At 38.0% G+C, this 27,761-nt stretch overlaps 2 long non-coding RNA genes across 6 annotated transcripts in view; one reads left to right on the top strand and one right to left on the bottom strand.

Moving 5' to 3' along the window:
* The window catches only part of LOC132027935 (uncharacterized), an 86,944-nt gene that overhangs the window by 23,100 nt on the left and 36,083 nt on the right, over positions 1 to 27,761 (bottom strand). For 2 of the 4 annotated variants that reach the window (XR_009407259.1, XR_009407260.1), the window contains 2 exons: positions 27,456 to 27,635; positions 21,470 to 21,926 (listed from right to left, as the gene is read on the bottom strand). This is a non-coding gene — a long non-coding RNA (uncharacterized LOC132027935). Of the gene's footprint in view, positions 1 to 21,469; positions 21,927 to 27,455; positions 27,636 to 27,761 lie in introns of those variants that run through there. The other 2 variants (XR_009407262.1, XR_009407261.1) reach the window with 1 other exon arrangement.
* LOC132027936 (uncharacterized) overlaps positions 18,678 to 27,761 on the top strand; it is a 42,443-nt gene continuing 33,359 nt past the window's right edge. For both annotated transcript variants that reach the window (XR_009407264.1, XR_009407263.1), the window contains exons 1-2: positions 18,678 to 19,170; positions 26,046 to 26,097. This is a non-coding gene — a long non-coding RNA (uncharacterized LOC132027936). The remainder of the gene's footprint in view (positions 19,171 to 26,045; positions 26,098 to 27,761) is intronic.

Here is a 27,761-nt window from a genome sequence, read left to right on the forward strand (position 1 = left end):
GATAAAAATGTAGTGATCTGAAAGGGCACCTGCATCCCAATATTTATAGCAGGAATATGCACTGTAGCCAGACTATGGAAAGAGCCAATATGTCCATCAACAGATGAATGGATGAAGAAGATGGTGTGTGTGTATACACACACACACACACACACACACACACACACACAATGTAATATTATTCAGCCATCAGAAAAGATAAAATCTTACCATTTACATCAACATACATGGAACTAGAGGGTATTATGCCGAGTGAAATAAGTCAATCAGGGAAAGAAGATTATACAGTTTCACTCATCTGAGGTATATAAGAAACCTCTCAGAGGATCATAGCGGAAAGGAGGGAAAACAGAATGGGAAGAAATCAGAGAGTGAGATAAATCATGAGAGACTCTTAACTAGGGTAAAGAAACTGAGAGTTACTAGAGGGGAGGTGGGTGGGGGCATGGGTAACTGGGTGACAGGCATTAAGGAGGGCACGTGATATGATGAGCACTGGGTGTTATATGCAACTGATGAATTACTGAACTCTACCTCTGGAACTAATGATGTTCTATATGTTACCTAACTGAGCTTAAATAAAAATAAATAGATGAGGAACTGCAGAAGAATATTAGTGAATCTGAAAATAGGTCAATAGAAACTATCCAAATTTAGACACATAGAGAAAAAAAAAGTGAAAATAACAAATATGGTCTTAGTGTCCTATGGTACAGGAAGTAAACATATGTATCAAGGAAAGGAGAGAGAGATTGGGGCAGGAAAAAAAAAAAGAAGAAGAAATAATGACTAAAAATTTTCCAAATTTGGTGATAATCATAACCTGCATTTTTTTAAGTTTTTTTTTTAAATATTTTATTTATTTATTTGACAGAGAGATCACAAGTAGGCAGAGAGGCAGGCAGAGAGAGAAGAAGATAAGCAGGCTCCCTGCTGAGCAGAGAGCCCGATGCGGGGCGCGATCCCAGGACCCTGGGATCATGACCTGAGCTGAAGGCAGAGGTTTTAACCCACTGAGCCACCCAGGTGCCCCATAACCTGCATTTTTAAAAGATTTTAAAAACTCAGAGACTTCTGGGTGGCTTAGTCAGTTAAGCATCTGCCATTGGCTCAGGTCATGATTCCAAGGTTTTGGAATCAAGCCCTGCATGGGGCTCCCTGCTCAGTGCTTCTCTCTCTGCCACTCCACCCGCTCTCCCTCTCGCAAATAAATAAATAAAATTGTAAAACGAACTAACAACAACAAAACAAAAACTTTTAAAAAAAGGTTAGAAATTGCCAGCAGAATGAACACAAAGACAACCACACCTAGGCACATCATGATCAAATGGCTAAAAATAAATAGAAAAATCTTAAAGGCAGCCAGAGAAAAGCATTTAGGGATAAATGCTCTTTAAAAACCTACTAGTATCTTATTAGAAACAATGTAGCCGGAAGGTGACAGAAGGACATTTTAAAGTGCTAAAATGGGGAAAAAACCCAAAGTGCTTTACCTTGCAGCTTTCTCCCTCTCTTAAAACACAGCTCCAGCATTTTCACTGGTGGTTTTCTCTATGATATCTTCAAACATTCAAAATATTTTTCCAACTTTTCTAGTTCTTTCAAATTACCAAGTGTACCCCACCCCTGTCAAGCCCATCCCCATCCTTGAATAAAATAAACCTTCTTTCACACACACGTGCTCAAATAGCAAATCCAAAAACTGAAGACTCTTAAGGTCAATTTAGACTCTGAATTTAGTAGAACTTGAGTATTATTATAATTGTGATAATAAGGAAAAATGAAATAATGTCCCAGGTATCCATCTATCCAGGAGCAACTGACAAGCATGAGCAAGTAACAGCCTAAGTAGAAAGTACTTCCTGGTGATGACTAATAAATAGATGGGAAGCACCCTCAACTCTTAGGAAGGTATATAAAGTAGTCCCTGGAAGTACCTTTTGTCCCTAAAATACTAAGAGTCCTGAAAGCCAGGTGAAACGCTGAAGGACCATAAGTGGAAAATAAGAGACCCATGAAGTTCTACCAGATGTACATTGCTTCCAGTTCCAAAACCTCCCTTCCAGCCTGTACTAGCTGGGTGTAGTCACGTGACTGAACTCTAGCCACATGACTGTGAACCAAAATGATATGTAAAGAGTTTGAAACCTGCCCTTAAACAAAAGAATAGGACCTTTCTTTGATGAAGGCAGTAAAGTGGAGTAGCTGTTTTAAAGGACACAGTGGAAGCTAGAGGTTGAGATTGGCAGAGGAAAACATCAGGAGTACGGTCCCTGACAACCATCACAGCTACAGAGACTATTCTAGGAAAGGGAAATTCACTCTATCCTATGTAAGCCATTGGTATCTTGGGGGCTTTGTTCCAGAAGCTAAGCTGGTTAGCTAACTCATATACCATCCAAATGGCCCACACTTCTCTACTATGACCACACATGCACTGGTGAAAGAAATAGATAAGGGTGAGTATAAAACAAAAACAGAGATAAGGAACAAGACACCATTACAAAGTATCTTTTAGAGTCAGTACCCATTAGACTTTTTTTTTTTTTAGAAAAGGTGGGAGCGGGGCAAAGGAAGAGAGAGAATCTTAAGCAACCTCCATGCCCAGTTAGAGTCTGGTGTGAGACTCCTCACAGCCCTCAAATCATGACCTGAGCTGAAATCAAGAGTTGGACGCTTAACCAACTGAACCACCCAGGCTCCCCTAGACCTATTTCTTACTGAATGTCACTTCACACTAACGCTGTCAGCGTCTTAACCCTGTGGCCTGCCTCTGTTCAGTGCTTATTTTCATTGTTAGTATAATTACTTCCGGTTTAATGGCTAAGAACACTGGAAACCTTTTAAGTGTTTTTTCTTTTTTTTTTTGTACTTTTTTTTTTCAGTCTATGGTAAAATGAAGGGACTAGAATCTCTTTTTTCCCAAGAAACTGGGTATTATGACTTTGTTTTGGATCAGTATAATGGTATTTTTTTTCCTCTTTTTTACCCTTCAGCCATTTTTTACTATTAATCAGAAAAATCATTGCAGTGAATTTTTTCCCCCTTGGCGGGGGTGGGGGGGGAGACAAGGAATCCTTTCTGCAGCACATTATCTGTAATTTTCTGTGTGATCCTGAGTCTGAATAAGGGTTTCTGCAACCACAGTATGTAAAGCCTCTAGTCTGTCATTGGCTCTTGTCTCTCATTTTTCACTTTATCCAGATTGCCCAAAAGATAATGATATTTTTTTGTTTTTTTGTTTTCTGTGGCCCCGGGTTATTTCTGTTAGTTGGCTGATGAGTGGAGGATATAAAAAATACTCTCCAATTAAAATCTGGCTGAAGTCCCCAATAGGCAAAAGAATCAAAAGGTCAGCCTCAATGTGAAGAGCATATTGTCACGAACGATGCTTTCTTTCTAGTCTCATGCACTCTCCTCCAGTGTTAGTCACCCAGAAATTGTCCAAATCTCAGGAGAATTGAAATACTTATAAAATTCATCTCACTTGAGGTAACATGTCCACCAAATGTATGAAGTTTTCCAGCCTAGAACATTCCTACAAAATGATCCTTCCCTGTAAACTATTTTTAAGCCAAGAACTATATTATTCTTGTAAAAATTTTTAAAAGAAACTCTCAGAAAATTGCAAAAATACTCATGCTTAAAAGCTACTGCTTTTAATGTCCATGAGTCCTTTTTTAATCTTTGCTGAAGGACATCTAAACATCCTCAATTAAAATACTGTTCCGTTACTCAAATGGCTTTATAATTGTAGAGAAACCACTTAAAAATGTACATGTATTTGCTTTTCCAGGGAAGAACACGAGCGTTTGAGAATATAAAATGCTAAGTTAAGGGACTTGTGGTGAAGGGAAGCTGCACGTGGGCTTCGTGTCTTACTAATAATTCTCATTTCATTCCCAGCCAGCACCACTGGATCTCGGATTAAAGAATCGAGGCCTTGTTCTGTCATAAGTACAGGCTTCAATGTTTAAGGATGCTCTCTTCTATTTTTCACATTATCTTTTGCTTCTTTTCATTCAATGATGCTACAGTTTATTGGAATTTAGTATAAAATCCCAACAGTGTTTCATCTTTTCCTGATGAAAGACTAGTTGTGAGAAAAATCACGTCCTCAGGTTGGAGCTGCGCTGTCAGTGCCTTTAGAACATTCATGTTTTCATTGCTGAAATGGAGACAAATGTTGTGGCAAAAAATACCCTTTTTCCTTCACTTGCTGGCAGAAAATTACAAAGGCAGCTTTGAATGGAGACAAAGCTTGGAAAAGGAAAAAGAACATTAATTCTTAGTCAAAAGTAACACTTCACAAGAAATAAACACACCCCCTTAAGGTTTAATTAATCATTTTTGTGGACTTTAATTATCATCTCTGTCCTAATGGAGAATGGGAAAGCACATGTGTTTATAGTCCTATACATTTTCTTTTATTGTCCACAAAATATTGAAAACACAACCAAGACCAGAAGGGCCCTCTTGTGAATTAGGAAGGACACATTTGCCACAGAGCTGTCCATGGAAAGAACATTAGAGTCTCTGAAATAACCCTAGTGTCTTTAAAATCAATCAAGTAATCAGTGGGAATTTACTACGTGCCTTGAGCCACGCTCATCTCTGTAGAGGAAAACACATAATCCTTTGTTCATGAAGGAAACGAGGAGGAAATATGGCACACATTAAAAATAAGAGAATAATGACAAGTCAAAGAGTCAAAGAATTGTGTACCCAGAGAGCATTGTTTTGACCCAACTTACTTTTCTTGAATTAGACTTTGGAGTGTTACCATCAGTCTGCTTTGAAGGTTTTCTAAGAACTTGAAAGACGTTCACTACAGTATTAGTTGTAAAGTGGTTGAAAACATCATTTGTCTTAAACAAATAAGCTGCCAATTATTGAAATAACAAACAAGGAGATGTTGTAAGATTCAGATGAAAATGCCACAGGAGTGAGAGCAAATCAAGGATACTCAGAAGAGTATCTTCTTGGAGGAGGGGGGACTTGAGCTGTCCCTTGAGAAATTAGGGAAGTTGTGAATATCAAAATGGCACCTGAGAAGTCAGGACTGGAAATGTGGTCATTCATGCATTAATTCCACAAAGATGTATTAACACAGGTGTCCCATACACCAAGCACTGAAATGATCACTACAAAAAACAAACAAACAAACAAACAAACAACAAAAAAGACCCAAAACAGGCAGAGTTTCTATTCTCAGGGAGCTTACATTCTAGTAGAGAAAGAGCAAGATAAGACCATGAAATCGATAATTGGCCAAATAAATTGTCTATTTCTGCTTCTCCTGCATTTCCTGATGATAACATCAGGTAGAGCCAGGTACATTTATAGCTCAGAAAAGCTATAATTATTAGGGCAGGAAGAGAAAAAATAAACAGTAAAATTTGTTATTTTCTTTTTCATTCCTTGCATGTCAGGAAAATCAGAAGAAAGGCCGTGAGGGCAGGAGAGGATATAGGAGCTCATGACACATATAACACACATACACACACACACACACACACACACACACAGAGTCAGAGAGAAGGAAAACAAAACAATATAGATGAGGTGTATCTGCTGAAAAGACAAGTTGAGATCATAAGGTTGTACCTTGGACGAGGTCAGTCAGGGAATCAGTGGGTCGGGTAGAGGTGGGGGAGTCAAGTAGACAGGAAACTGTTAAGAAAAAGAGAATGCCAGTAACTAGTAGTGGTCAGAAACAGGGACCACATGGAAGGTGATCCGGTTGTCCATACACTTTTGGCCTTTGGGCTGGGAACACATGTTGGTTCTGCAGGGGAGGTGGCTATTCTTGGCATGGTGACCAAAGGGCATTCCATGGGCTGCTTCTAGTGTGTGTCCTGCCATGATCATTCAACTGAAGGATGTCTGCCTCTCGTTTGAGAATTTACAGAGCCTCTGTGAACTGCTCAGTATGCTTTTAATTTCCTGCCACATTCAAAAGGTGTGAGCTCTGTAACCCTGGGAGAGGTGTGGTGATACAGAAGGGAAGATCCCATCTCTGCTTCTTGGGTTAACTGAATAGTAGAAAAACCCATCCTTGTCACATACATGTGCATCTGCACCCACATGTGTGAACAGACGTGTATGCATGTACATAGGACTATAAAAGGGGCTGGTCAATTCAGATAAAGTTTAACCATGAGAATTTAAAAAATTTAATCCATAAATCCTGGAAATGTAGACAGGATAGAGAATGCTGATCCCAGTGTTTCCCAGACTTACCTGGGAAACTTACTCTTCTGGGGCAGTTGTTAAAAATGCCATTTCCAAGGTACCTGTCCTGCAGATGCTGAGGATTTGTCCCAGACTTGACAATCTGGGTTTTTTAGCAAGTCCTCTATGGTTCTTGTATTAGGAAGGCTTGGGAAACACTGCTTCCTCCAGTGCGGCCATGATGTTGCCCATCCCTCCCCAACCCTGTCTAACATCAGCCATCAGCAGGAACTGTACCAGTTAACCTTGGAGGTCCTTCCCACAGAGCCTGCAATACAGCTCCAGGTTTCTGTGCAACAGTGTTTCAGGAAGTCACTACCAATCTCTCAGAGTCACCGTATGAGAGAGGACAGAACCAATTCATCATCCCAGTGTAATGCATGGGTGATAAACACTTGATGTGAAATCTCGTAAGCCATGCCTTGTGCTATGGGAAAAGACACTCTCTTGCTGTGGTGACTCTAGTTGTCAAGGTCTGGCAGCCCTCTGAAGCCTACTTTTGGACACCGATTCCCTGATGCAAATGTTGGTACTAATCAAGCCTAAGCTATGATGTAATTGAGGCTACAGAGAGTTTCGCATTATGCTTGACTACAGGCAGTAATAGGGAGCATGTTGATAAAAGGGGGTGGGGGGCTCCACCTAACTGCTGTGTGTAAACCACATTGTCTGGGAAAGGGGCTAATTAACTAGCTTGGGAGTCCTCTGATTCAAGTGGATAATTAGCTAGTACCCTTCTGCATTTAAGCTGCTGTGGTTTTTACTTCTCTTTCCAGCGTGTTTCCATACAAGAAGGCGCTGCTTTTCCAGCTAGTTAACAAACTGATACGGCTCAGCTTGAAGTCAAACAGTCCTACCTTGCAGTCCCTCCCATTCAACTGCTTTGCATCTGTGAGTCCTGGGCACATGTCTTAACCTTTCTCATCTCTGTTTCCTTTCTGCAAAGTGGGGATAAAGATACTACCCAACTCATTGGCCATCTGTTAGGAGAGAACCAGATAATGAATATAGAGCACCTCGCCTTGTGCCTGGCAGGTCATATTGTCTCTGTGGAAATTTCTATCATTATTCCCAGTCAGAAAATTCGTCCTTGCTGTCAAAAGCTGCCCAATGATCCAGTGATTATATGTGCATGCGTGTGTGTGTGTGTGTGTGTGTGTCTGTGTGTGTGTGTGTCCCTCCCCAGGCTTCTGTGTGCTTTTGTTCCTAATACCAGCTTTGTTACTTTTTTTGAGGGACTCCCTGGGACATCTGGAGTCTCTTCTTTGGGATTTTCAGAGATCTGGACGTGCTTGGGGTTTTCTATCTTCCTAAACCATCCTTAACCAGTGGTCCAGCCCCCGTGCCCCCATAGGAGAAAAACTTGGAGGTTTAAGACATATCATACTCTCAAGTGACCCCTTACAGGATGAACTTGAAGCAACCAGGAGACTTTGCCTAGAGTCACACTCCTGCTGGGCTCTTTCCCCTTCCCTACTCTGCTTCCTGCATTCCCTTACAAGTTTCTCTCGCATATCTTTCATAAATCACCTGCACACAAATCCTCAACTCAGGGTCTGCCTCTGGGGAATCCAAACTAAGACATTACATAAAGTGTTTTTAGGAACAAACTGTCCCTGCAAAGTAGGAAATCTTTATTAATTTAGTATGCCCCTCCACAGCTTATAAAGACTAAGGCTATGGGGGTAAGTTATAGGTTGTGTGTGTTCTATCAGACACCCGATAGGAGCCAGAGATGCAGTAGTAAAATAAGAATACGGGAATAGCTCTTTTTGTGGTTAATAAATGACTGCGTGCAACACAGGCAGAAGAAAATGGGAAGATGATAGGGGCCTTTTTGAAGTAGAAAAATAAATCTCTATCAAGTGCACCTTCAATTTGCTGATACAAAGCACACTTGAGAGCACTGTTTTCTTGGTAAATGGGGATTAAAAAAACTTGGCCTTTACCCAGGTAATGAAAAGAAATGCATATTTTTCTTAGGTGTGCCTAAAGAATTTTTTAAAACCCTTTGAAAAGCTGAGCTATATAAACATGAGAGGAAAGGCCAAAGAAATTTCGGCTTTGTAATTGTGAAGACTGCATGCAAAGGAGAACAAGGATATTTGCAAGCTGTCAGAAAAGACCTGGGTGTGTGTGGGTGTGATTGTAAATCTGAATGTTTACAGGGGATTATGGCCATGTTAAAGGACTTTATTTTTGATAGCAAAAGAGAAACAGGGAATTTCTTCAGTGTGAAGACATTTCACAAAAGACCACAGAAGATTGCAGAGGGAAAAGGCATGAACTACATCAGAATCATCCTTATTCCCACTACATGTGTTGATACATAGAAAGGTATATATACAATTGTTTGAATGAAGTTTCCAAATGTAACCACTCTCTTAGGCATAGCTGAAATTACTCCTGTTAACCCTTGCATTAGAAAATAAATTCTTCTGGATTAAAATACTTCTTTATATGTCCTAAAGACTTGGACACTGTCCAAATTTTAGCTAGCCTGTAAATTATTCTATGGGAATAAAACTTTCTGGATGGCCATTTCTGCTCCTAAAACCATGACAAGTTTGATTTGATTCTAGCCACCTTGTGAAATGAAGAAATCTTGACTATACAGCTGGCATCCTATGACCTTGAAGATTTATATTCTTCTGTAGATTTTGTCCCATACAAGTGTTCTTGGGGTTAGACAGACTAAAGAACAGATAAACTTGTTTTCTTATATAATTTTGTTTCCTAATGCTGTAAGATATAGAAATAATCTTGAAACTTGGAAGAGGGGGAAAAAACATGGAGGAGAAAAAAACAAATATCCACAAAACTTGTGGGTACAGATCTCTATTGGAGTTGCCAAACAAAACAAAACAGAACAACCCTAGAGAATTAGATTCTGGGTTTACACTTTGGGTTCTGTAGTTCAGAGGTCAGGAATAAGCAGTGGGGTCCTTATTCCTTGTAGAGTAAAAGTCCTTTTCCAGTCAGATCTGATTACTTTTATTTCATAGCAAGAAGATTCTCTGGAATAGCTAATGGAACAGTAACAGAATTGAACAGACTCCATTATCCTTTTTATAATATCTCTGTCTTATTCTCTTTAATCTTTTTTTTTTTTTTTGAGTGAGGGAATGAGAAACTCTTTAGAGTAAAAATAAATGCTTTTGCTTTATTGAACAGACAAAGAAACTGAGATCCAGAAAAGTGAAGTTGTTTATCTGAGTTACAACTCAAGACTCCTGGTTCTCAGACCTATCTCTTCCTCCCAACCAACACAACTACTTTCCAGGACTTTGATATCATGTCTCTCCCCCCCACCCCCGGTCAATATGTCACCAGTGGTTTTGATGCATATTTGATTTGTTTCCAGTTTGGGGCTATGAATACATCTGTGTAAGCCTTTATATGACATATGCTTTCATTTATCTTCTAACTACTTAGGGGTGGAATGATACATGTTTAACTTTTTAAGAAATGTTCATATATTCCCTTCCCAACTGGCTGCACATTTACGTTCCCAAGAGCACTGCATGAGAGCTCCCAACTTCTCCCATTTCTCACCAACACTTGGTCTGGTGTTTTAGGCATCTTAATAGGTGTGTCATAGTATCTCGTTGTGGTTTAAATTTGCATTTCTCTTATAACTAATGATGCTAAACACTTTTTTGTGTGCTTATCTGCCATGTATATATCTTCTCTGTAGTATCTGTTGAGATTTTTTGGTCAATTTTTACAAAACCAGACAACTTGTTCTCTTATTATTGAGTTTTGAAAATTCTTTATATAATCTAGATATGAATCCCTTATCAAATATATGATTTGAAAGATTTTTCTTCCAATCTCTTATTTTTATTTTCCTGAGAGTATCTATCAAAAAGCTCAAATTTGTACATTTCCTAAAGTTTTATTTATCAGTATGATGGGTCACACTTTTGGTGTCACAGCTAAGCAATCTTCGACCAACTGAAGGTCACGAGTATTTCCTCCTTGCTTTCTTCTATAAGAGGTCTTTTTTATTATTTAGTTTTACATTTAGCCTATGATTGATTCTGAGTTTTTTATATAAAACAAAATATTCAAATTTTATTCATAACATACGGATATGCAGTTTTCCCATCACCACTTGTTGAAAAGATATCCTTTCTCCATTGAATTACCTTTGTACCTTTGAGGAGAAGTATTTTTCGTGGGAGGCCACGATAAGGCTTGAGACGAGGACCAAACCAGGCCCTGACTTGTGCCTCCTTTCAAGGCAGAATAGCCGAACAAAAGGCTTAGGTCGAGTAGCATTAAGAAAGGGTCTGTGCTACGTGTTGTGCGCTCGCCTAAGTGACTTCCCACACGTTTGCTAGTCAGATAGAGACGATTTGGCGGGGGTCAGAGAGAGGTATAATTGCTGTCCTTGCACGGGCCATAGACGACACCACTGTAAGACTTTGCTGTGCTTACACAAACTATGTCTTGAGCGGCCTTGAAGTCAGTACATCTGGCGCTAGAAGGTCTGCTATTGGTGCTTGGGAAATAGATAATGGGAAAGCTTGAAGGGTTTTCTGTGCATGTTACAAACTCTTTAGTAATCAGCTAGAAATAGATACTTTCTAATGATTGTTTCTCTTAGCTGTATAATGCCTCACAGCCTTGAATAAAATTGGCACTATTGGACATCCTCCTTGGTGCTCCTCCTGCCCCCATCTCGTTGTCTCTTAATTTCTTTTCACCATCCTCTTACCCTCTCGACCCTGGTCAGTTTGTCACTCCAGCCGCGACACTCAGTCAGACAGACTCTGGATTTTGGCTCAGGTCAGGATCTCAGAGTTCTGGGATCGAGCCCTGCTTCTGGCTCTGTGCTGGGTGTGGAGCCTACTTGGGATTCTCTCCCTCTCTCTGACCTCCCCCAACCCTGTGTACTCTCTCTATATATACATAAAAAAGCACACAGTTATCCATGTATGTGTGGGTCTATTTCTGGATTCTATGCTGTTACATTGATATATTTGTCTTTCTCTGTGCCACCCAGTCTTGTTTAATGAAGTTTGTATTTTTTTTTTTTAAGATCTACTTATATGAGATAGAGACCACATGTGAGGGGGTAAGGGTAGACAGAGAGGTAAAGGGAGAGAGAATCTGAAGCAGACTCCCTGCTGAGCATGGAGCCTGACATGGGGCTCAGTCTCATGAGCCTGAGATCATGACCTGAGTCGAAACCAAGAGTCAGTCCCTCAACTGACCAAGCCACCTAGGCTTCACTTGATTAATGAAGTTTTATGATGAATCTGAAAATAAGTGGTGTTATTCTCCAACTTTGTTTTGTTTTGTTTTGTTTTGTTTTTTAGAATTGTTTTGACAATTGTAGTAGGTCTCTTATATATCCATAAGAATTTTAAAAGCAGCTTGCCAATCTAGGAAAAAAAAAAAAAAAGCCTGAAAATATTTGGGTCTTACTTTTTTTGTCCAGTCTGACACTTACTGCCTCAATATAATTAGAATATTAAGAACATCTCCATTAAATGTGATTACTGATGTAGCTAGGTATAATTCTGTCATCAGAATTTGAATTTATACCTTTCATTCTTTGTTCTCTTTTTTCTCTTTTCTCTTTCACCCTCCCTTTTTTTCTGCTCAACTGAGTATTTTTTTATGATTCCATTTTATTTACTTTTTTTATTTATTAGCCCCACCTCTTCGTTTTGTTAATTTAGCGGTTGCTTTGAGGTTTGGAGTGTGCATTGTTAACTTACCATGGTCTATCTTTAAGGGATATTGCGCAGCTTCATACATATTTTAAGAAGGCTACAATACTATACTTCAAACTCCCCCTACTTAGCCTTGGTAGTATTGGTGAGCTTTAATATCTTTTTTCTGTTATAAACCCAGTTCTACATTACTATTTTTTGTCTCAAAAGTCAGTTAGCTATTGAAGTTATTTAAATCACAAATAAATAATCTTATATACTCACTCATGTTGCTCCCACTTTGGCACTCTTCAGTCCTTTGTGTAGGTGCATATTTCCATTGTGTTGTCATTTTCCTTCTGCCTAGAGAACGTCTTTTCATGTAATTTTGCTGCTGATGAAATCTCTCAGCTTTTTATGTCTGAAAAAACTTTTCTGCCTTTATGTTAGTTTGAAAGATATTTTTCCGAAGCATAAAGTTTTAGCTTAACACTTTTTTTCTTTGACATGTTGGTCACTATATTTTTGCATTGTTTCTTACTTTAAAAAAAATCTGCTATATTTCTTGTCTTTATTCCTTTATATGTAGCACATCCATTTCCTCTGGTTACTTTTAAGATTTTCTCTTCATCACTGTTTTTGAGCAATTTTATTACGGTGTGCCCTAGTGTAGTCTTTTTTTTTTTTTTTCTTTTCATTTTGTGTGTGTGTACTGGGTTTTGTGTAACTTCTTATATATATGGGTTTATAGTTTTTATTAAATTTGGAGGGAAATTCTGCCATTATATTGTTAAATATTTATCTATCATCCCCTTTTTTGCAATTTTACTTATACACGAATTAGGCCAATTGGAGTTGTTCCACAGGTCACTGGTATTCTTTTCACTTTTTTGGATTATTTTATCTTTGTATTGAATTTTGAACAGTATCCATTACTATGTCTTTAATCCACTCTTCTTTTCTTCTGCCATGTCTAATCTGAAGTTTATGCCATTCAGTTTATTTTTTTCATTTTGAACATTTTAGTTTGATCTTCAAAAATTTTATCTGGGTATTTTTTATATTTCTGTTCTCAACTTAATCTTTTGAACATGTGGAATATAGTTCTAGTAAGCATTTGAAAGTGCTTGTCTGCTAATTCTTTTTTCTTTAATTTTTTATTTCTTTTCAGCGTAACAGTATTCATTGTTTTTGCACTACACCCAGTGTTCCATGCAATCCGTGCCCTCTCTAATACCCACCACCTGGTTCCCCCAACTTCTCACCCCCCGCCCCTTCAAAACCCTCAGATTGTTTTTCTGAGTGCATAGTCTCTCATGGTTCACCTCCCCTTCCATTTTCCCTCAACTCCCTTCTCCTTTCCTTGTCTGCTAATTCTAACATTTCTGTCAGTTATGGGTCAGTTTTTTTTAAATTTTTTTAATTTTTTAATTTTTTTATTTTTTATAAACATATATTTTTATCCCCAGGGGTACAGGTCTGTGAATCGCCAGGTTTACACACTTTACAGCACTCACCAAAGCACATACCCTCCCCAATGTCCATAATACCACCCCAGCAACCCTCAGTTTGTTTTGTGAGATTAAGGTCACTTATGGTTTGTCTCTCTTCCAATCCCATCTTGTTTCACTGATTCTTCTCCTACCCACTTAAGCCCCCATGTTGCATCACCACTTCCTCATATCAGGGAGATCATATGATAGTTGTCTTTCTCTGATTGACTGATTTCACTAAGCATGATACGCTCTAGTTCCATCCATGTTGTCGCAAATGGCAAGATTTCATTTCTTTTGATGGCTGCATAGTATTCCATTGTGTATATACACCACATCTTCTTGATCCATTCATCTGTTGATGGACATCTAGGTTCTTTCTATAATTTGGCTATTGTGGACATTGCTGCTATAAACATTCGGGTGCACGTGCCCCTTTGGATCACTATGTTTGTATCTTTAGGGTAAATACCCAGTAGTGCAATTGCCGGGTCATAGGGCAGTTCTATTTTCAACATTTTGAGGAACCTCCATGCTGTTTTCCAGAGTGGTTGCACCAGCTTGCAATCCCACCAACAGTGTAGGAGGGTTCCCCTTTCTCCCCATCCGCGCCAGCATCTGTCATTTCCTGACTTGTTGATTTTAGCCATTCTGACTGGTGTGAGGTGATATCTCATTGTGGTTTTGATTTGTATTTCCCTGATGCCAAGTTATATGGAGCACTTTTTCATGTGTCTGTTGGCCATCTGGATGTCTTCTTTGCAGAAATGTCTGTTCATGTCCTCTGCCCATTTCTTGATTGGATTATTTGTTCTTTGGGTGTTGAGTTTGCTAAGTTCTTTATAGATTTTGGACACTAGTCCTTTATCTGATATGTTGTTTGCAAATATCTTCTCCCATTCTGTCAGTTGTCTTTTGATTTTGTTAACTGTTTCCTTTGCTGTGCAAAAGCTTTTGATCTTGATGAAATCCCAATAGTTCCTTTTTGTCCTTGCTTCCCTTGCCTTTGGCGATGTTCCTAGGTTGATGTTGCTGCGGCTGAGGTCGAAGAGGTTGCTGCCTGTGTTCTCCTCAAGGATTTTGATGGATTCCTTTCGCACATTGAGGTCCTTCATCCACTTTGAGTCTATTTTTGTGTGTGGTGTAAGGAAATGGTCCAATTTCATTTTTCTGCATGTGGCTGTCCAATTTTCCCAACACCATTTATTGAAGAGGCTGTCTTTTTTCCATTGGACATTCTTTCCTGCTTTGTCGAAGATTAGTTGACCATAGAGTTGAGAGTCTATTTCTGGGCTCTCTATTCTGTTCCATTGATCTATGTGTCTGTTTTTGTGCCAGTACCATGCTGTCTTGAAGATGACAGCTTTGTAATAGAGCTTGAAGTCCGGAATTGTGATGCCACCAACTTTGGCTTTCTTTTTCAATATCCCTTTGGCTATTAGAGGTCTTTTCTGGTTCCATATAAATTTTAGAATTATTTGTTCCATTTCTTTGAAAAAGATGGATGGTACTTTGATAGGAATTGCATTAAGTGTGTAGATTGCTTTAGGTAGTATAGTCATTGTCACAATATTTATTCTTCCAATCCAGGAGCATGGAACATTTTTCCATTTTTTGTGTCTTCCTCAATTTCTTTCATGAGTACTTTATAGTTTTCTGAGTATAGATTCTGTGCCTCTTTGGTTAGGTTTATTCCTAGGTATCTTATGGTTTTGGATGCAATTGTAAATGGGATTGACTCCTTAATTTCTCTTTCTTCTGTCTTGCTGTTGGTGTAGAGAAATGCAACTGATTTCTGTGCATTGATTTTATATCCTGACACTTTACTGAATTCCTGTATAAGTTCTAGCAGTTTTGGAGTGGAGTCTTTTGGGTTTTCCACATATAGTGCATATCATCTGCGAAGAGTGATAATTTGACTTCTTCTTTGCCGATTTGGATGCCTTTAATTTCCTTTTGTTGTCTGATTGCTGAGGCTAGGACCTCTAGTCGTATGTTGAATAGCAGTGGTGATAATGGACATCCCTGCCGTGTTCCTGACCTTAGCGGAAAAGCTTTCAGTTTTTCTCCATTGAGAATGATATTTGCGGTGGGTTTTTCATAGATGGCTTTGATGATATTGAGGTATGTGCCCTCTATCCCTACACTTTGAAGAGTTTTGATCAGGAAGGGATGCTGTACTTTGTCAAATGCTTTTTCAGCATCTATTGAGAGTATCATATGGTTCTTGTTCTTACTTTTATTGATGTGTTGTATCACATTGACTGATTTGCGGATGTTGAACCAACCTTGCAGCCCTGGAATAAATCCCACTTGGTCGTGGTGAATAATCCTTTTAATGTACTGTTGAATCCTATTGGCTAGTATTTTGTTGAGTATTTTTGCATCTGTGTTCATCAAGGATATTGGTCTATAGCTCTCTTTTTTGATAGGATCCTTGTCTGGTTTGGGAATCAAGGTGATGCTGGCCTCATAAAATGAGTTTGGAAGTTTTCCTTCCATTTCTATTTTTTGGAACAGTTTCAGGAGAATAGGAATTAGTTCTTCTTTAAATGTTTGGTAGAATTCCCCCGGGAAGCCGTCTGGCCCTGGGCTTTTGTTTGTTTGGAGATTTTTAATGACTGTTTCAATCTCCTTACTGGTTATGGGTCTGTTCAGGCTTTCTATTTCTTCCTGGTTCAGTTGTGGTAGTTTATATGTTTCTAGGAATGCATCCATTTCTTCCAGATTGTCAAATTTGTTGGCGTAGAGTTGCTCATAGTATGTTCTTATAATAGTTTGTATTTCTTTGGTGTTAGTTATAATCTCTCCTCTTTCATTCATGATTTTATTTATTTGGGTCCTTTCTCTTTTCTTTTTGATAAGTCTGGCCAGGGGTTTATCAATTTTATTAATTCTTTCAAAGAACCAGCTCCTAGTTTCGTTGATTTGCTCTATTGTCTTTTTGGTTTCTATTTCATTGATTTCTGCTCTGATCTTTATGATTTCTCTTCTCCTGCTGGGCTTAGGGTTTCTTTCTTGTTCTTTCTCCAGCTCCTTTAGGTGTAGGGTTAGGTTGTGTACCTGAGACCTTTATTATTTCTTGAGAAAGGCTTGTACCGCTATATATTTTCCTCTCAGGACTGCCTTTGTTGTGTCCCACAGATTTTGAACCGTTGTATTTTAATTATCATTTGTTTCCATGATTTTTTTCAATTCTTCTTTAATTTCCCGGTTGACCCATTCATTCTTTAGAAGGATGTTGTTTAGTCTCCATGTATTTGGGTTCTTTCCAAACTTCCTCTTGTGGTTGAGTTCTAGCTTCAGAGCATTGTGGTCTGATAATATGCAGGGAATGATCCCAATCTTTTGATACCGGTTGAGTCCTGATTTAGGACCGAGGATGTTATCTATTCTGGAGAATGTTCCATGTGCACTAGAGAAGAATGTATATTCTGTTGCTTTGGGATGAAATGTTCTGAATATATCTGTGATGTCCATCTGTTCCAGTGTGTCGTTTAAGGCCTTTATTTCCTTGTTGATCTTTTGCTTGGATGATCTGTCCATTTCAGTGAGGGGAGTGTTAAAGTCCCCTACTATTATTGTATTATTGTTGATGTGTTTCTTTGATTTTGTTATTAATTCGTTTATAAAGTTGGCTGCTCCCACATTGGGGGCATAGATATTTAAAATTGTTAGATCTTCTTGTTGGACAGACCCTTTGAGTATGATATAGTGTCCTTCCTCATCTCTTATTATAGTCCTTGGCTTAAAATCTAATTGATCTGATAAAAGGATTGCCACTCCTGCTTTCTTCTGATGTCCATTAGCATGGTAAATTCTTTTCCACCCCCTCACTTTAAATCTGGAGGTGTCTTCGGGCTTAAAATGAGTTTCTTGGAGGCAACATATAGATGGGTTTTGTTTTTTTATCCATTCTGATACCCTGTGTCTTTTGACTGGGGCATTTAGCGCATTAACATTCAGGGTAACTATTGAGAGATATGAATTTAGTGCCATTGTATTGCCTGTAAGGTGACTGTTACTGTATATTGTCTCTATTCCTTTCTGATCTACCACTTGTAGGCTTTATCTTTGCTTAGAGGACCCCTTTCAATATTTTCTGTAGAGGTGGTTTGGTGTTTGCAAATTCTTTCAGTTTTTGTTTGTCCTGGAAGCTTTTAATCTCTCCTTCTATTTTCAATGATAGCCTAGCTGGATATAGTATTCTTGGCTGCATGTTTTTCTCGTTTAGTGCTCTGAAAATATTATGCCAGCTCTTTCTGGCCTGCCAGGTCTCTGTGGATAAGTCAGCTGCCAATCTAATATTTTTACCATTGTAGGTTATAGACTTCTTTTCCCGGGCTGCTTTCAGGATTTTCTCTTTGTCACTAAGACTTGTAAATTTTACTATTAGGTGATGGGGTATGGGCCTATTCTTATTGATTTTGAGGGGCATTCTCTGAACCGCCTGAATTTTGATGCTCGTTTCCTTTGCCATATTGGGGAAATTCTCCCCAATAATTCTCTCCAGTATTCCTTCTTCTCCCCTCTCTCTTTCTTCTTCTTCTGGGATCCCAATTATTCTAATGTTGTTTTGACTTATGGTGTCACTTATCTCTCGAATTCTCCCCTCGTGGTCCAGTATCTGTTTGTCCCTCTTTTGTTCAGCTTCTTTATTCTCTGTCATTTGGTCTTCTATATCGCTAATTCTTTCTTCTTCCTCATTTATCCTAGCAGTGAGAGCCTCCATTTTTTATTGTACCTCATTAATAGCTTTTTTGATTTCAACTTGGTTAGATTATAGTTCTTTTATTTCTCCAGAAAGGGCTTTTATCTCTCCCGAGAGGGTTTCTCTAATATCTTCCATGCCTTTTTCGAACCTGGCTAGAACCTTGAGAATTGTCATTCTGAACTCTAGATCTGACATATTACCAATGTCTGTATTGATTAGGTCCCTAGCCTTCGGTACTGCCTCTTGTTCTTTTTTTGTGGTGAATTTTTCCGCCTTGTCATTTTGTCCAGATAAGAGTATATGAAGGAGCAAGTAAAATACTAAAAGGGTGGCAACAACCCCAGGAAAATATGCTTTAACCAAATCAGAAGAGATCCCAAATCGTGAGGTCAGGGGGAGAAAGTGGATAAAAAGAGGTTCAAAAAGAAAGAAAGGAAAAAAAAAAGAATTAAAAAAAGAAAACGAATAAAGAAAAGTTAAAAAAAGAAAAAAAAATATATATATATTAGATAAACTAGTTTAAAAAACGTTAAAAAGGAAAAGGGTAAAAGTTAAATAAAATTTTATCAAAAGAAGAGAAAAAAAATGAAAAAGACAAAAATTACCTTAACTGGAAGTCTAAAAAATCACAGGGAGAAAGCCATGAGTTCCATGCTTTGCTTTCTCCTCCTCTGGAATTCTGCTGCTCTCCTTGGTATTGAACCTGCACTCCTTGGTAGGTGAACTTGGTCTTGGCTGGATTTCTTGTTGATCTTCTGGGGGAGGGGTCTGGTGTAGTGATCCTCAATTGTCTTTGCCCCAGGCGGAATTGCACCACCCTTACCAGGGACCAGGTTGAGTAATCTGCTCAGGTTTGCTTTCGGGAGCTTTTGTTCCCTGAGCGCTTTCTGTAGAGTTCCAGAGGATGGGAATACAAATGGCGGCCTCCTGGTCTCCGGCCCGGAGGAGCCGAGAGCCCGGGGTCCCACTGCTCAGTGAGCCCTCAGAGAACAGCGCCCAGTAACTCCTGTCTGCCTGACCTCCGGCCGTGCTCCGAGCTCACCGAGCCTGCGACCGGTTCAAGGTAACCCTGAGCTGCGAGATCACTGTCGGCTCTGTCTCTGTAGCCGGCTTTCTCGTTCCAATACCCGCAAGCTCTGCGACACTCAGACACCCCCAATCCTTCTGTGACCCTGCGGGACCTGAGGCCACGCTGACCCCACGTGGGCTTCACCCCGGTTTAGCCTCTGGAGCGATGACCCTCAGCGGAACAGACTTTTAAAAGTCCCGGTTTTGTACTCCGTTGCTCCGCCGCTTGCCGGGAGCCGGCCCCTCCCCCAGGGTCTATCTTCCTGTCGCTTTGGATTCATTTCTCCACCAGTCCTACCTATCAGAAAGTGGTTGTTTTTCTGTTTCTAGAATTGCTGTTGTTCTTCTCTTCGATCTGCCGATGGATTTGCAGGTGTTTGCAATCTTTAGATAAGCTATCTAGCTGATCTCCTGCTAGCTGAAGTAGTCTCAGCCTGCTACTTCTCTGCCATCTTGACTCCTCCCCAGTTATGGGTCAGTTTTGATTGAGCTCTTTCTTCTCATATTTACCTTCCTATTTTGTACCTGGTAATTTCTTATTGAATGTTAAGGATTGTGAGCTTTACCTTACCTTTGTGTAGGTGTTGGATATTTTAGTATTTTTATAAATATTCTTGCATTTTACTCTGGGATACAGTAAGCTATTTGGAAACCTTTTGATCTGTTCAGGTCTGTCTTTTAAGATTTGTCATGTAGTACCAAGCCATGTTTAGTTTAGAGGTAATTATTCTCTACTACTGAGACAAGACCTTTGTTACTACTTTCCTAGTACCATGGGGACTTGCAAAGATTTCCCCTCTAGCTGTTGAGAATAGCAGTTCCCGACTCTATGTGAGCCATGAGTACCATTCTCTCTAATCCTTGTGGGTGATTCTTTTCCTAGTCTCCATTACTTTTATCACACAGGTGCGCTGATTAATGTTCTGCTGAACTTGAAGGTAGAGACTGTGCCATTCTCTGGAGTTTGCTTTCTGTGTGACTCTTTCTTCTCCCTAGTCTGTTTTACGAACTCCAGCTGCATTGGTATCCCTAGGCATTCAGCTCTGTCTCTTCAACTCAGGGATTCTGCTGGACCATCTGTGGTTTTTCCTCTCTGCTTTGTTATCAGGAAACTTTCTCAAGGTAGTAAACTGAAGCAACCAGAAGTCTCACTTCTTTGTTTCCCATATCCTGGGGTTCCTGTCCTTGGTTATCTAATATACTGTAGCTTGGAAACCAATGCTTCTTCATATATATTGTCTACTTTATTTGTGTGAGGCCAGAGGAAAACCTTGTCCCCAAAAGGACATTTTTAAGTGGAAAAATGGAAGTCTTAACATAGTATTTAATCAAGACTTAGCTCCATTTTCCAGATACAAAAATTAAGGCTCAGAGGGAGCAGATAACTTAATATCACAAATCTGGTAAGAGTTGTAGCCAGGATTTAGAGTCAGCTTATCTGAACTCAGAGGCTTTGGGTTTCTTTTCTGATTTACATTATCTTAATGCTTGTATATTTAAAATCTAGGCATGATATAGAAATCGTAATGAAGACTTAACTGCAACATATTTTTAACCAGAGAACCTCATACTGTAACCACAGCAGCTAACAGAGCATTTACTGTAGGCCTTTGGGTGACTTTTCAATACTGAATCCCCTGCAGAGGTTCACGACTTTAATTTTCATATGTATTACTCTACAATGCATGATACCCTTTCCTAACTGACCTTTTAAAAATAAATAATCCACTATGCCTGTATAAAGATCATTGTTCTGTCATATCATTTCACACTTCTCTTTGCCTTCCAAATGTACAAAGAGTGAATGTGACCAGAGGAAATTGACCATCTGCAACATAACACATGGCTCCTTTTTCTACAGTGACTGGGAGATCATAGCTCTTACTCCAGATTTCAGAGAAAACAATGCTTCCATGCAGACCTCCAGAATCATGTGCACAAGCATATTTGTTGCAAATAATCTTGGCCCCTTAGCCTCTGCCAGCAAAGGCAAAAGTGAAGTTTCACCAAAGAAGTCACCTCTTTCTAACCCTCGGGTTTTATTGTTTTACAGAAATTTATGAAAGTTCATATTTTCCCTGAAAATCCTAGCATTGTTTTTAACTCACGTTTTTATAAGTTTGGACACCATTAGACGTCTTTCTCATAGATATGTTATATAACATATATAACCTGTTAATTACATAGCTGAATTAAAAGAAGTGAGTTCACTCACTCACTGATTGAGTGAACCAGTGGCCTTTCTCCTTTTGATTGTTCTACTCAGTAGGCTTTAGTATCTTTGAGCAATGAGCAAGACTTAGGAGAAGTACAAGTAGGGAACATGCGAGTTAGAGATGGTATAGAACTAACAGAGCTATGAACTGTCAACATATTTATGAGGTTACTGGAGATGTTGCCTCTTCTTAAAAGGCAGCTTTGAAGGTATTCCTTATTTATACGAAAATAACTGAATATGTATTGTGAGCTACTTAGAGGAGAAATTGAAACTCAGTTCGGAAAATAACTGAATTAGTCTTCTTTCTTGCTATGTGACTTCTCAAACATCTTAATTTTTATATAAAAGGGTTTTGGAGGCTTGCTATTTGGGGAACCTGCCTTTAAATCTATTTAATCTCATTGACAAGCTGAGAAATTTCTTCTTAGTTCGGTTTCTTTGTGTGTTCTTTTATTTTATACGTTGTCATCAGTTTGAAAGACACTGTGCTGTTCTTGGATGCACTGATCAGAAAGATTCATTTAAATAGTTTCCTAGAAAAGAAATACATGTACCTATTAGACTTGCAGGTACAGAGGTGATAAATAACTCAGCTGGAATTCACTGGAGTAGATCCAATGGCTCCCATGAACACTAGGATTCATCTGTTAGAGCAATGGCCTGCTGCATATGACTTGGGATAGTTCTGTGTGCTGAATTAATTCCAGGGACTTGAATACATAGGTCAACAAACCACAGAAGCTCTTCTGGGTCTAAAAATAATCATCATATCTTTCATTTGCATATGGTATTATAAATTTGGAAAGCAAGCCCACATTCCTAAAGGAGTTTAGAATCCAGCCAGGGAAACAAAAGGCAAATATATAGAGCATTTAAGTGTAAACTGTATGATGTGGATTATATTAGCAAGGAGATATTAGAAGAAACATCTGTTTTGCCTAGAGTAGTTGAAGAAAGCTTTATGTAGGAGACAAAAGTTGTTAGGTAAACAGAGAGGTAGGGAGAGAAGTTCTTACAAATGATGAAAAACAGCACAGGCAAAAACAGTTGGAAATACAAGTAGAATACATGAAAGAAAGAGAGCCCTGGAAAATAAAGGTGCTATCAGATGATGAATAGTCTGGAAGTCCAAATAGAAGAATTTATAACTTAATGCCAAAGATAACAGGATGTCATTGCAGATTTTTGAGTATATGACAACTATAAGTACACCTTCCTGAAGATTAGCCTGGCCTGATGTGCAAGGTAGGTGAGGGAGAAGATGGAACAAGAGAGACCAGCTTGAGCCTAATGGGGTTGCTCAAGTTAGGAGGACTCTATTGGGTATCTGAGAAAGGACAGAAGAGATGGAAAAGAATAGTCAGTGTTCTGAAGGAAGAAATAAGGAAGCTTGAAGGTCTCACCTTTCTGTGCTCTCTGTCACTGCAATGGGAGATTTCAGACAGAGAGTGGAGGACAGAAGTGTGGACCTCCCCAGTTCTCACATTGCCTTACAGTGATGTTCGGCTACTCTACCTCTTTGAATGTCAGCTCTGTGATGAACTGAACTTTCTTTAAGAGGGGATAGAGTATTGTATGGTCTTTAAACACTTGAGGCTTAGAACAGTGTCCCCCCCCCCCCATTCTGAGAATAGAATGAATGTGTTAAAAGGTAAGAATCTAGAAACAATAATGGCAAAATGAAAGAAAAAGAAATTTACAGGAAGGAAAGGAAGGGAATTGGGAGTCAGGAACTATAAAGGAAAAGAGAAAAAAAGAGAGGACAACAAGTAGACTGCCCAGCTCCTGAGGGTTTGAATTGCCTTGGCTAAGATCCCATCCCCAAGTAACATCTCTGGTCTACCAGAAGAATGATAGATTTCTAAAGCTTAGAAACCTCCCCCCTCCTTTTGATTCTTGAGAAAACTAATGCTGAAAGAAGTCAAGTAGCTTACTCAAAATGAGATGGCTAATGAAACAGACAGGATGAGAACACTGGTCTATAACTCCTGCTTCATGTCTGCATTCCAGCCTCACACTTCCTTTCCTGGAAAGGATTTAAAGATTTATCCCACTGTGTTAAGGCTTTCCCACTTTACACAACTACTTCTGGGTCACCCAATTAGGCTGTCTTGTTCCATCTGTCTTCCAGCTGTGAAGGATCCAGGACATATCAACTATGTAAGAAAAAGTGCATAATGAGAGAAAAATATTTTTAAGGAATGAAGAAAAAAGAATGAGAAATAAGAAAGTAAAAAGAAAAGCATTTGTTGTTAAAAAACAACAACATTGACACTCTCATATTTTCTGGTTTTGAAACTTATTACAAAGCTACAGGAATCAAACAGTGTGGTACTGGTACAAAGACAGACATATAGATCAATGGACTAGAACAGAGAGTCCAGAAATAAACCCCCCTCTACCTGGTCACATGATGTTGGTTTGACAAGAGTGTTAAGACCATTGAATAGGGTAAGTATAGTCTCTTCTTCAACAAAGCTTTAGGGAAATTGGATATCCACATGCAAAAGAGTGAAGTTGTACCTTATCTTATACCATATAGAAAAATCAACTCCAAATGGATCAAAGACCTACATGTAAGACCAAAATAAAAAACTCTTAGAAGAAAACATAAGGTAAAGCTTAATAATATTGGATTTGGCAAGGATTTCTTGGATATGACATCAGAAGCACAAGCAACAAAAGAAAAAAAGGACAAATTGGACTACATTAAAATTAAAACCTTCTGTGCATCAAAGGACATAATTAACAGCAAAAAAGCAACCTAGAGACTGCGAAATATTTGCAAATCATGAAAATGATAAAAAGTTAATACCCAGATTATAGAAAGAACTCCTTAACAACAACAACAACAACACCTGATTAGAAAATGATCAAAGGAGTTGAATAGGCGTTTCTGTGAGGACTTATGTCTAGTAAACACATGCAAAGATATTTATGACTAATCGTAAGAGAAATGCAAGTCAAAACAACCATGAGATACCACCTCATACTTACTGGCTTTTATATATAAAAACAAAAACAAATTAAAAAAAAAAAAAGAAAGAAAATAACATGCATTGTTGAGGATGTGGAGAAATTAGAACTCTGTGCAGCACTAGTAGGACTGTAAAGTGGGGCAGCTGCTATGATAAATAAATTAATTAAAAATTGAATTACCACATGATACAGCAATTCTGCTTCCGGTATATATCCAAAATAATTAAAAGCAGGGTCTTGAAGATAAATGTGTCCACCTATGTTCTTAGTAGTACTATTCACTACAGGCAAGAGGCAGAAGCACCTGAAGTGCCCATTGACAGATAAGTGGATAAACAAAATGTGGCATATATTAACAATGGAGTATTATTCAGCATTAAAAAGTAAGAAAATTTGGCACCTGCTACAACATGGGTAAACCTTGAGGACATTGTGCTAAGTGAACAATAAGCCAATTACAGAAAGAGAAATACTGCCTCATTCCACTTGTACAAAGTACCTAGTGTAGTCAGAGTCATAGAAAGAGAACATAGAATAGTAGTTTCCAGGGGCTGGAAAGTGGGGAAATTGTGAAGTTGTTATTTAATGGGTATATTTTAGTTTTGCAAGATAAAGAAATTCTGGAAATTGGTTGTACAAAGATGTGAATATACTTACCACTTCTGAACTGTTCAATTAGAAATGCTAAGATGGTAAACTCTGTTATGAGTTTTATGACAATTAAAAGTAAAAATAAGAAAAAAACATTGAATTCTATCATCTATTCATTTCTTTTGCACCCTACTCCAGAGATATTTATATAATTAATGTACTTGAGAAAATTTAAATTAACACATTTATTTGATACAAACATAGATTTAACCTATTCACAAGTAAACAAACATATGGCTCATTTGCATACAGATATAAACAACTACCTCATTTTTATATTATTTTCCTAATTATTTTTAATTAAAATATTTAAATTGGTTTTAAGGTAAAAAGTTTAAATATGTATGCAGGAATAATGGGATTTCAATAATCATTACTAACTCACATATATTATTATTTAAATATAAATATACTTTTAAATTATTTATAATTTATAATTATAATATAAAATATTATATAATCATTTAAATATAAATATCAAAAAGTACATAAGCACAAGAGTTTAAACAATATGAATATTTTATGAAGTAATGAACTAAAAATAGGATTAAGATTATTTATAGGCAGGAATAGTTACTGAAGAGTTGAAGTAATTTTCTAGATAATTTAGTTAAGAACCACTGCTGTTGAAAATGATTCTTTGGACTGAATAGTCCATATTCTACAGTGATAAAATCCAGTGGATAATTATCTAATTTTCTCTTCTTCTTAACTCTGTAGCTAAATATAGAGTTTAAACTTCTCATGTTAAGCAAATGGATTTGAGTATTGCAGTTTTTTAATTATTCTTATTACAATAAGCAACTTCCTCACCAAAGTTAGAACATTTATTTCTCTTTCTCTTTCTTTCTCTCTTTTTTTTTTTTGTTTTTTTTTTGTTTGTTTTTAAGGGAATATCTTTTCCCCTTTGAATCAGGATTCTTGACTTTTTTTGTCAAATACAATTTGATGGTATATTCTTTTTAATTTTTATTTTATTTTAATTCTAGTACAGTTAACATAGAGTGGTATATTCATTTCAGGTGTACAAGAGAGTGATTCTCCAATTCCATATATTACTCAGTGCTCATCATGGTAAGTATACCCTTTAATCTTCTTTACCTATTTTACCCATCCCCCCACCTATCTTCCCTCTGATAACTATCTGTTCTCTATAGTAAGTCTGTTTTTTTGGTTTGTCTTTTTTATTTCCTTTGTTCATTTTTTTATTTCTTAAATTTCACATATGGGTGAAATCATTTATTTGTCTTTCTCTGTCTTACTTGTTTTGCCTAGCATTATACTCTCTAGAGCCATCCATATTATTGCAAATGGCAATATTTTATTCTTTTAATGGCTGAATTATATATATATATATATAGAAAGTATATGTATAGAAATGTATATGTATATACATGACAATTTCTTTGTCCATTCATCTATCACTCCATACTTAGGCTGCTTCCATGATTTGGCTATTGTAAATAAACCTGGCAAACGTTTCTTTATAGTCCTTCCTGGTGAATAAGGATTCTGTCATGTGCCAAGGGCAAAGGTCACTTTTCTCAAGAGGCTGGGATATAATTCAGCTACTCTATTACCATTGTGTGCATGAAACAGAAGCTGCCCCATAAGATTTCCCCCGTGATCTAGCCGCACCTCATCAGTGGTGTCCTTTCAACTCAAGATATAAAGAAGAAAAGAAAATTTACATTTTCAGGGGTGGTTATTCTCTAGTGCCTCTTGGAAAGAGTATGGAAGGCACTGTATAACATGGTGCTAGCCTTTGCCTATGTGAAAAGTGAACCTGGATTCATTTGCCCAAAATATAGAAGGCATTTGCCAGAGTCACAGTATCACAAAAGGAATAAGGTTTTCATTTTCAAAGAACTTACAGTCTATAGATAAAGGAAGCACAAAAAGATTACACACACACACACTGTCATATATACATATTCTTTAACATATATGATCTCTATATATTTATTTATCATTTCCATATAGACAAACATTACAAATAAAAATTAATATGTATATTCACACACATGTACACACCCACTTTCAAGATGGATATTGTATTATTGTCAACCTTCACAAGTTAATAATTTCATTTAAAATTTGAACAGTGTTCTTTTTTTAAAATATGATAAGATGTGTCTAAATTTATCTGAAAATAAAAAGAAACATTCAAGAAAATTTAAAACTTTTTCAAAAGCATTGAAATTTAAGTGGAGACATGATTGTATTAGGTGCTTAGAATTAAATTTGCATTTTATTTTTTCATTTTATGAAATTAAATGCTTCCCATATTAATGTCAGACACCAAGCCATGGGTCCAGGAAGCTCATAAAACACCGACAGGATAAATGCCAAAGAGCTCCATCTAGGCAGCTCATATTCAAACTGTAGAAAATCAAAGATAGATAGGAAAAATCTCTGAAGAAACACCTTACCTGGGACACCTGGGTGGCTCAGTTGGTTAGGCAGCTGCCTTCGGCTCAGGTCATGATCCCAGCATCCTGGGATCGAGTCCCACATCGTGCTCCTTGCTGGGCTGGGAGCCAGCTTCTTCCTCTGCCTCTGCCTGCCATTCTGTCTGTCTGTGCTCGCTCGCTCTCCCTCTCTCTCTCTCTCTGATAAAAAAAAGAAAAGAAAAGAAAAGAAAAGAAACACCTTACCTATAAAGGAACAAAGAATCTTATCTGATTTCTACTCAGAATCCCTTTAAGCAAGAGTGGAATAAAAATACTTTGTGTTGG

Source organism: Mustela nigripes, chromosome 12 (assembly GCF_022355385.1).
Source record: "Mustela nigripes isolate SB6536 chromosome 12, MUSNIG.SB6536, whole genome shotgun sequence".
In the NCBI taxonomy this organism is placed as follows: Eukaryota; Metazoa; Chordata; class Mammalia; order Carnivora; family Mustelidae; genus Mustela; species Mustela nigripes.